Source organism: Tiliqua scincoides, chromosome 3 (genome assembly GCF_035046505.1).
Source record: "Tiliqua scincoides isolate rTilSci1 chromosome 3, rTilSci1.hap2, whole genome shotgun sequence".
NCBI classification, from domain to species: Eukaryota; Metazoa; Chordata; class Lepidosauria; order Squamata; family Scincidae; genus Tiliqua; species Tiliqua scincoides.
The window spans coordinates 70,800,462-70,810,865 of record NC_089823.1 but is presented as its reverse complement, the minus strand read 5'-3'; positions in this window follow the sequence as shown (position 1 = coordinate 70,810,865).

The window sequence follows — 10,404 nt, the reverse complement described above, 5'->3', positions numbered from 1 at the left end:
TGCCCTTCCTCATGCCACCTCCCATTTAGGTGGGAGCCCAATTATTGAGAACAGAAGCTTTTCAGCTAGCCCTGCCACTGCTTGCTTTATGTTCAATGTTTGGAACTCTGCAATGTTCTGGAATTCCAATCATGCGAGGAGGAAGCCTCCATGCAATCACTGAGAGGAGAATTGGGGGGGGGGAGTGGAATGGCTAGCTAGCATATTATCAGCAGAGGGCATGGCTGCCATGCTTATTCCTGAGGAGTCCCTCATATGTTCCTCTAAATAGGAGAAAGAATGCATGTACAGGGCCTTTGGTCAGTGGTTTGTTAGTGATGAATAGGATCAGCCAAGTTTCTTTATCTGGGAAAGAGGGTGAATAGGAATTCACAGTGCTGGTGCCAGGTTGCTGATAGCTCTGAATAGAGCCCTGCAGTGGGGTCATGGCAAACACACAGACAGACACACACACACCCCTACAACTTTATGGTGTATTGGGTACTACTAGTATGGAGTGTTCTGGGATCTGCCAGGCCAGGTGGGACCATTGATAAGTGTGAGCCTTCAGCCAGACCCTGATTTGGCCAACATTTGATGCCGTCCTGGGAAGGGGGAAGAACTCTCACTTCCTCCTACCTCTCTTGTTCTGACAAATTTTAAGCTAGTTCCTATATAGCATCACTTATTTTGAGCATAACCAGAGACTGACCCTTGAGGATTTGTCTAGCTTGGACATGCATGCTTTAGCAGAAGCATAATTCCATGCATGTTTAGTGTTTTGAGATGGAACCCAGTTCCTTTTGATGGCTAAAAAGACAGGGTCAGGTTTTCATGAGTCAATTACACTCTCTGAAAAGAGGCATTCAGAGACCTGAAGATTAGACGTAGGATTGTTGCACTTTGGAGAAGAAGCTTCTGATCCAGGATAATTAATTTTCACTGTTATACTGTTACAATTCAAGACACAAATGCCCTCTGTCGTTTGTTCTTGCAATAAGAGTCTTGAAATAGCTGGATTTAGCAAAACAACTTTAATGGATTAGATAGGCTTTTGTGTTGTCTAACAATCTAGCCATGTCAGTCTTCAAATTTGTTGTGCATCCCAAATGAAAAAGGCGGAATCAGATAAGGCAGCAAAGCTACAATGGGTTTAGGGAAAAGGAGTGAGAATTTTTCAGTGGTTATTTTGCGTACGCACACTGATAGTTCGAGGCACGTTGGGAAGCTGCAGCAGCAGCGGTGAATGCCTTGAAGACAGCACTATGGGAAGTGTAGTTGACACTGTTGCAAGAGTGCTGCGGGGCTGTTTAGAAAACATGCCAGACTTGGATCATATTCCCAAGGAACAGATGACTGCCTCCTTCCAGTGGGTCACAAAATGGGTGGACCACTCCAACAAATTTGGATTTGGCTATCAGCTGTCAGACCACACTGTGGGTGTTCTCTTCAACAATGGTGTGTACAAAGCAAGAGAGGGGGGAGAGGGAGAGGGAGAGAGAGAGAGAGAGAGAGAGAGAGAGAGAGAGAGAGAGAACTTTATTCAGTGTTGTGGTGATACTATAAGGACTGGGCCATCTCAGCATCTGGATGCAATAGAAAATCCTCCCTGTATTGTAGTCTAATTTAGGGTGCAATCCTAACCCCTTATGTCAGTGCTTTCCAGCACTGTCAGACCAGCACTGACATAAGGGCAATGCAGCTCTGAGGTAAGGGCACAGATATTCTCCTGCTTTGAGGAGGCCTCTGTGAGTGACATCCAACTGCAGGATGCAGCACATGCCCCATTGGCACCGCTATGCCAGTGCTGGAAAGCACTGACAAAAGGGGTTAGGATTGTCCCCATAGGGCGCAATCCTAACCCATGCAGGAGCAAGCCAGCCAGGAGGCTTGCACTGCATCCAACGCAGGATTGCAGCGAGCAGCGGCTCAGCCACAGGCAAGGGGAAGCTCTTCCCCTTACCCATGGGTAAGGGCTGTGCGCCCCTATGGGTCTCCTTGGACCTGTGCCACCACAAGAGGTGTCGCAGAAGCTGTGGCAGAGGCTTCTGCCTCCGTCCGCATGTCAGCGCATCTGAATGCGCTGATGCAGCTCCCGCCTAAGGAGGCGCAAATGTGCTTTACGGCACGTTTGCGACCCTCCAGGGCCACCTATACCAGCATAACAGCCGATTAGGATTGCACCCAAAGTGAATTAACTGTACACTGGTTTAGTACAATCCAATATCCAGTCTTTTCTTCCCTCACTCTTCTAGTATGGTGGCTCACCTCCCCCTCTACCCCCTCCCTCCTTCCCTGTTTGCTCACCTTCCCTGTTTGCTCACCTGGGCAGGAGGTCTGGTCTAGAGGGTAGAGCCTCCATTTGCCTGAAGATGACATCCACAAGGTCGCCAGTTCGAGGCCACCGGCACCGTGCAACCTTGAAGCAGCTGACAAGCTGAGCCAAGTTATTCCATCTGCTCTGAGCGTGGGAGGATGGAGGCCAGAATGTGAAACCAGATCAGAAAGAAACATCTGAATGTTGTGGTTCTTGGAAGATAGAACCTTCTTTCAATTGTAAAAATCCCTACAGGGATTTAATATAGCCTGCCTATGTAAACTGCTTTGAATAAAGTCTTGAATAAAGACCAAGAAAGGCGATATATAAATACCTGTACTATTATTATTATTATTATTCCCCTAAATACTTCTTCTGTAAGAGTATCCTGCAGCAGTGTTAGCTAACTGTGCAGCACATAATGAGAGCTGTAAAACTGATAAGGCAATCACATCCCCATAGTAAATATGAGAAATAAAATTAAAACACCCTGAATGACTTTTGACATTATTTAAAAACAATTAAATTTAAAGACAAGGAAGGTATGGTTATAGGTATGCCTAACTGAAACAATTACCCTTATCCTGCTTACCCCTTCTTCCACCGCCTTTCCCTATCCCTGTTGTCTCCCTTGTGTCAATATCTAGATTGTAAACCTCTTGGGGCAGGGACCTGTCATTTCACTCTATATAAAGCACCATATACGTCGGTGGTGATAGATATACATAATAAACACACAAATTCTGCCACCACCCATTTCCCTAGTTGTCTATGTTTACATCAGGGCTGTAGACATGATATATTTATTTAAATATACTGAAATTTTGCTTTGAAGCAAAGCAAAATGATGTACAATCATAATGGTGATTGTAGACCCAAAATGGTGTATAGGTCATGCCTCGTTATCCAGTAGGGTTCCATTCCAGAACCCTCAGTGGATAAACAAAATAGGTCAATACCTAATTAGTAGAAAAATAGCTTTAAAGACCCACTTCTAGGTTTCTTGCTCCACCATTGGCACTCCAGAATGCATTGGTATAGATGCTGTACTGCATTCAGGCACTAGATGGAGTGAATAATTGAATTTAATGGAATGAAATTATTCATTAGGCTGAATAAAAATTATTCCACTAGGTTGAAAGCTGTATAACACCTATACCAATGCATTCTGGGGCAACAACGGAGAAGCAAGAAACTCAGAAATGGGTCTTTAAAGCTTTTCTTTAACCCTGGGAAGCTTGCAACCAGTGTGATTTAACAGTCCAAAGGTAGGAAATGGGATTTTGGCATGATTTTCCCTTGTTACAAGGCATTTAAAGGTGGGCCCCAAGTATCAATGGTGAGTCAAATCAGTGGATGCCAAATCAGTGGATAATGAGGCACAACCTGTACACAGTCATATGTGTAAGGGGCATTAGTCACAACCTAATGAACCTAGGCAGAATCAGGCAGTGTTTCAGTTTGCACCACCTCAGTCACAGATAGAATATGTCAAAGGGCCTGTAGAGAATGTTGTTTTACCAAAAAAATTATTCATCTTTCACTTGGTACTTAGGTAAATAAAAAATAATTTATGTCCTGTACTTAATGAGAAAAATTGTAAATCTGTACCTATTCATGGGAAATGGCTGCTTGAAAGATGATGTAGGTAAACATAATTATTGAATGAATCCTGACATGTCTCAGGAGGACGTCCAATATTTCAGGATAATGTATAAGGTGTAGTGGAAAATGACTTGCATGCTGGCAGAAAAGAGCTTTTCGCCGCAGTGTATAAAAAGACTATATTCTACAAATTATACGGATATTTTAATGAAGCATGAGGGTGTTGAGGCTGCCTTTTTTGCCCACATATCAAAAAGCAATAAAGTGAGAGAGACCTTTGGGATGATTCCACATTATAAATAAATTCTAATGCCCTCATGGTAGTGACTTTTGTGACAAATTCCAGAAAGGGTAAAATCATTATACATGGTGGAGGATGACACCATGTGGTTAGTGCTTTTGCAGAGTTTATTTTTTTAGAAAAACCAAACACCGGAGCTAATGTTTTGATCTGGATATGAATTTTATGCCGTTCCTTTTGTGACATCAATTTAGATGACACAGACTGAACAGAGCAGAGAGAAAGGGGAGCTGTCACATTGCCTCGCAAATAAGCCAAGCTATTTTGGAAAAAAAATCAGAAAAAAGCCCAGCTTATTTCTGAGGCAAATCTGAACTTACCCGTCAACCCCTTTCTCCCCACTCATTCCAATCCCTCAAATCAGGGGTGTCCACACTTTTTGGCAGGAGGGCCACATCTTATCTCTGACACTGTGTCAGGGGCTGGGGAAAAAAGAATTAATTTACATTTCAAATTTGAATAAATTTACATAAATGAATATATTAGCGATGGAACTTATATGAATGAATGAAGGTCTTGCAATAGCTCAAGGCCTGTAAAAGGCCTTGGACAAAGAAAATCTGGCCTTTCCTTTGCTGCCACTGCTGCATCACAGATATGAAGCAGCAAGCAGTGGAAGGAGCCCTCGTCCCACAGCTCACGCAAAAGGTCAAACAGTTGGCCATCATGCTGAGAGCAGTTGTATCAGGCCAACTTGGACTCCAGCAAGCCTCTGGAGGGCCAGAGGCTCACTGAAGACTGGGGACGCCCTGAGGGCCGGATTGGGAGTCCTCGAGGGTCGCAAGTGGCCCCAGGGCCAGGGTTTGGGTACCCCTGCCCCAAATCATCTCCCTTTTACACTAGATTTACCTGTCCAGGGCAAAGACAGCAGAGGCTGTTGGTGGAAGGGACCTTAAAAGACCTTAAGGTGCCAATCCTATCCAAAGCCAGCCTGCACAATGCAGGGGTGCTGACACAGCCTCCACTGCATCTTGCAGACTGGCAGCAGACCAGGCTGGGAGATGTAAGAAAAGAAAATACTTACCTCCTCTGCTGCTCCCTGGTCGGCATACCTGCTTAGGACCATGTAAGAATGGGTCTACGTGTCTATTCCAAACAAGCATGTTAAAGGATTTGTGATCACTCACTGTGGCACAGTTAGGGGGAATTGGCAATTTGGAGAAAAGAAATAGTCCAAAGGGTCCAAATTACATTATAGGACTGTTTGCACAATATACAGGGTTGTTTACAATAATAGGAAGGGAAATCAAAATGCAATGCAAGAGGCAAAAGAATAAACGAGGTGCAGGAGGCAAAATGCAAGTACCGTAGTAAACCAGTAAAAGAAACAAAAGGCAAGATACGTGAGCTAGTATACACTTCTAGCCTGATTCTAACACATAAGTTATGACAGCGGAACAAAGATCTGCTGTTGTAAATGGCCATATGGTGGCACACTGTACACACCACCGTGGACCATTTTGGAGTTGCCACCACAAATGGTGGTAGTGTTGGCACCCTGTTGCCTCCTCCTGGGAGCACAGATAAGTAGCTCAGGGAGCAGTTGATGAGAGGAATGTAGAAGGGACAAGAAAGAACAGAGTGGGGAGGGAAACAGGTATCTGCGTGGGGAGGGAGAAGACGAGAAGCAAAGTGGGGGAGGGAGGGTTTGGATCCTGGCAGCAGGGGATCTTATCTCTGTTCCCTCTCCCCTTTCTTCTCTCTTACTGACTCTCCTTGGACTTATGCCAGCAACATAGCTGGTGTAGATCTGAGGATACCTATTGGGGAAGCAGAGGCTTATCCTGAGATAAGAGAACAAAAGTTTCCTTACCTTGAGGAGTCCATGCCTGCCTGCTTACTGCAGGATGTGGCATGTGTCCCATTGGCACGACTGTATCAATGCTGCCCCCAATCTTCTAACCCCTCTAACAATACTGCCCTTCTAACAATCCTAGTTACCTCTGTGTGTGTGAATCCAAAGAACTATCAGAATGGAGAGAAAGAAGTTGTACTTGGATTCAATGGAGAAAGGAGGAGCAGGGCTGACTAATTTGTCCAATTCTGCCGAATTGAGCCTCCTGCGTCAATTGGCCCCATATGAATTACCTATTGCCATAGCCGGAATCTCAGTTTTCAGGAAGCTGGTATGGTGAGCGGAGTGCCTGTTCTTGTTGGTCCACCCACCTGGCCCTGTTTATCTTTGGGCCACATGGAAGCAGTTGGTGGTGACACTGACACCTACTTCCAGTTGGTGCCACAATCTAAGGCAGGGGTGTGAAACTCATTTCATCCTGGGGGCCACATGTGGCACCTGGAAGTGACCTTAACACAGGAAGTGATGTCACCTGTGACACTTCCTGTTTCTTTAAAAAACTGAGACTTCCCCCTTGCTCTGCTACCTCCCCCACCCCATTCCACTACAAAGCATCCCCTGCTTCCAACCCCCAACCCACGGCGCCTCCTGCGCTCAGACCTCCTCTGGCTGCGACTGGAGCCGGGGTGAGCTCCAGCCGTGGCCAGAGGGAGTTGTAGGGCCGGGGATGCCGTGCACTGCACCTCCAGCCCTCAGATGCCCTCTGGCTGAGACCGAAGCCCAGGCGAGCTCTGGCCATGGCCAGAGGGAGTTGCAGGTCTGGGGACGCCGCGCACGGTGCCTCCGACCCTCAGAATGATGTTCTGGGGCCCCATAAGGCCATGGAAGGTCATTTCCTGGTGTTCCAAAAACCTGGAAGTGACCCTTGAAGGTGTTCTGGGGCTTCAGAACGTAACTCTGAGGGTTGGGGATGCTGCATGCCATGTTTCCAGCCCTCAGAATTTTCCTCCAGCCGCAGTCGGAGCAGAGCTCCAGTCGTGGTCGGAACGAGTGGGGGGGGGCAGCCCTAAAGCTCCCCCAGATCACGGGGGCCACCCCAAATGGCTCTGTGGGCTGGATTCGGCCCACGGGCTGTATATTTGACACCCCTGATCTAAGGCATGCACTGTTGGCTGTGGGAGTACCTGCCACTCATTGGGGTGAGTAGGGGGGCCAAGGGGAGGGGGACTGCAAAAACCAGTGCTGCATCAGGCCTTGCAGCTCCTAAGGCCAGCCCTGAGGAGAGGAGAGATCAGAACTTTCTCCTGATAGAGTGAATGATGCAGCATGCAACAAAATTGTAAAATGCTTGTGCCCCACTTCTCTGAGCAGTTCCAGATACACAGCACTATTTGAATTTTGGCTTCCTTTAGAGGAGACAACATTGGACACATGGTTATCTTTGTAGTACTTATTTTATTTACAAATATACAAGATGAGCATTGGATGGCAATAGACAGCAGAGTATATTTTACAGGTTACATCCCCAGCTGGCAGATCTATTTATCAAGACTCTTAAGGGCCACTCATGTTCTTACTTTTAGTTTCTTCATCAGGGCGCCCAATCCTATCCAGGCTGGGTCCCGATCCACAGTTTGAGAAACAGTGTTCTAAACTGTAATTATTAAATGTGTTGAGAGCGTTTAGGGTTTGGGTGATTATTGTTTGTTCTTTAGATTATGCCTGCCTCCATCTTTGTTTCATGTCATCATGGGTATTGCTAGATGTGTAAAACATGTCAGGCAGAAGGTATTTGTTAGCAAATCAATTTAGATGCAGTGTTCTTTTGAAAATGCAAACTATTTATGAAATGGTCTCAATGTATTTTTTTGTATCAATGAGGAACCATTTCCCATTTAGATTCCATGTTAAATATAAACATCTCCCTTTTTATAATTTAATTATATGGATTTATTTTTAAACTCATGACTGTATTCAGTTCAGAGTCAGATACCTTTATGTAAGTGTTTTCATGTTGCTAATCTGCTATTTAACCACTGGATGGTGCTCAAAACATGCAGTACGGCATTCATTACTAGAAACACTATTGAAGCATCACTTCCTGTTAAGTTAGTTTCTCTGAAAAGGAAAAAAAATAGGATAAAGTAATAATACTCTGTAAACTGGCATATGGTGTTTTTTTTTTAATAAATACAAGTTTGTCTAAAATAATTCTTGCTTCATAAACAATGTGGCATTTTGATAACATGAGGATTACCCTCCTTTATTAAGCAAAAACAAGTTGCCTGCAGAAATTAAAGAAATCATGAAAAATCATCAGAAGGAAGTGGGCTGAGTTTAGAGACTGCCTGGAATATGGTCTTAATTTGGGGGAAGAAAATTGTTTTACACAATTGACTTTCTTAGCATAAGTTTCCCCTTATATAATCCACATATCCTGAGTACTATTTACTTTTGAGCACTATAGTATTTACTTCTCAATTGATATAATTTGGTGACTGGCAGCGCAATCCTAACTAAATGCTGCCCACAGGGTGTAACAGTGCTGGTAGGAGCTCTGCTGCATCCTTTGGGCAGCCAAAGTACACGTGGGGGTGGAGAAGGAAGTAAAAGGATGTTCCACATTCCCTCCTCTGCTCCCTCATGGTCCTCAATAGGTCTACCCAAACCTATGCCAGCTATTTAGAGTGAGTAGAGTGAACAGGGCAGATCAGGGGAACTCTCCCTGCAAAGACCCACCGCTGCCCACCCTGACATGCCTCCTGCTCTTTTCTGCCTCCTCCCTGCCCCATTCCACCCACCCCAACCTTCACTGGTAGCTTATCTGCAAATGAAGATAAGTGCAGTGCAGTGGGGTCTTGTGCTCTTCTTGTGGCTCTGCCGCTTCTTGCTGTGCAACACCATTTGCTGTGCAATAACTTTTCTCTTGCTGTAAATGGCTCTGTGGTAAGGTATAGAGTACGAGGCTGTAAAACAGTTTAAAGAGGAGACATCAAAATGACTATAATGTATTGAATACGTTTTAAGATAAAAGGCGCTTAAACGCAAGAGGGAGCTGTTCAACCTGGGAAGAGAAAATATGTTGAGGATAAAGTAGGCAGGTAGAGGACAGCAAAAGTTTAGAGCAGCATCTCTAAAACCAGGCCTGGGGTATCTGTGACCCACCAAGCCAAATATAGTCAACAAGCCACATATTATTGTCTGCCAGGTGCTCCTTTTTCCCCAGTATCAGGTAGATAGCAAAACTGCTGGTTTTTCAAGCCCTGGATGAGCCACTGAACATGGCTGGTGAGCTGAGTTAAGTTTGGTTTGGTAGGACAAATGTCATGCTGACCTGGCTTCAGAAATCCTATAAAACACCATGAGAAAAGTTCTGGGTTGGTTAGAACCATACTTCTCCAACCTGCTTGGCTTCACATGATCAAGGATGTGAACATGCTGTGAGCATGCATGTGTTGCTCCTTTCCCTTGTGCTCAGGCACCACTGATTTAATCACATGGTGATTATGTACTTGAAGAACCTTAAAGTAGTATATGAACCATGAGCAGAGTTGGTGTCTGGATGCAAAGGGGAAAAACGTGCATTTATGGCATATTTGCTTCCCTGATTGCATGGATCTGGTTTGGTTGAAGAAATATCTTTCAAGCCAGTCCACTGTCATTTACTAAATGTTCTGCTTTTCTCCTGACAATACTATTTTAAAGTTGAGAAATGTATGAGGTTGCTTTCATAACACTCTTGTTTTGCTATCCTTCTTTTATTCATTGTCGTTCCTTCACTTCTATACTGTGATTGCCTTTACCAGCAGTGTGTCCCTGAACCTGTTTATGTACAATGGTGCTTCACATACCATTTGATGAAATAAACATAGCTTGATATAGCTCATCAAATGGTCCCTTCATCGCCCAGGAGGGTGGAGAGGAAGAAAAAAGTCATCCTTATTAGATGAATTCCACTGCAGTATGCTGACAACTTTCACAAAATGGTGCTGTATAGAATGGGGTGCAGATACCTCATGAAATATAGGGCCACACATCAGACTATTGAGAAGGACAGAAAGGTGTTAAAAGGTCTTTCGTACTCAGCTGCAAGTTACAGTAGAGACACTGGATTTGCTTGTGTTGCATAGAACTGAAAATGACAATTTCCAATGACTATCAATTTAGAAAGAACACAATGCTCTCTCTCTCTCTCTCTCTCTCTCTCTCTCTCTCTTCATACACACACACACTCACACACAGACAACACATACACAATTTTAAGACTGATAAAGGTTTAAAACCTTTCTTTTAAATTGTACTGCCAGTGCCAGATTGCTAGGGCCTTTGGGCAAAGCCCCCCGCTGGTTCCCCCCATGCTACCCCATCTGTCTTCTGGAGGCACCTTGGGTACTACAACTGTCACTG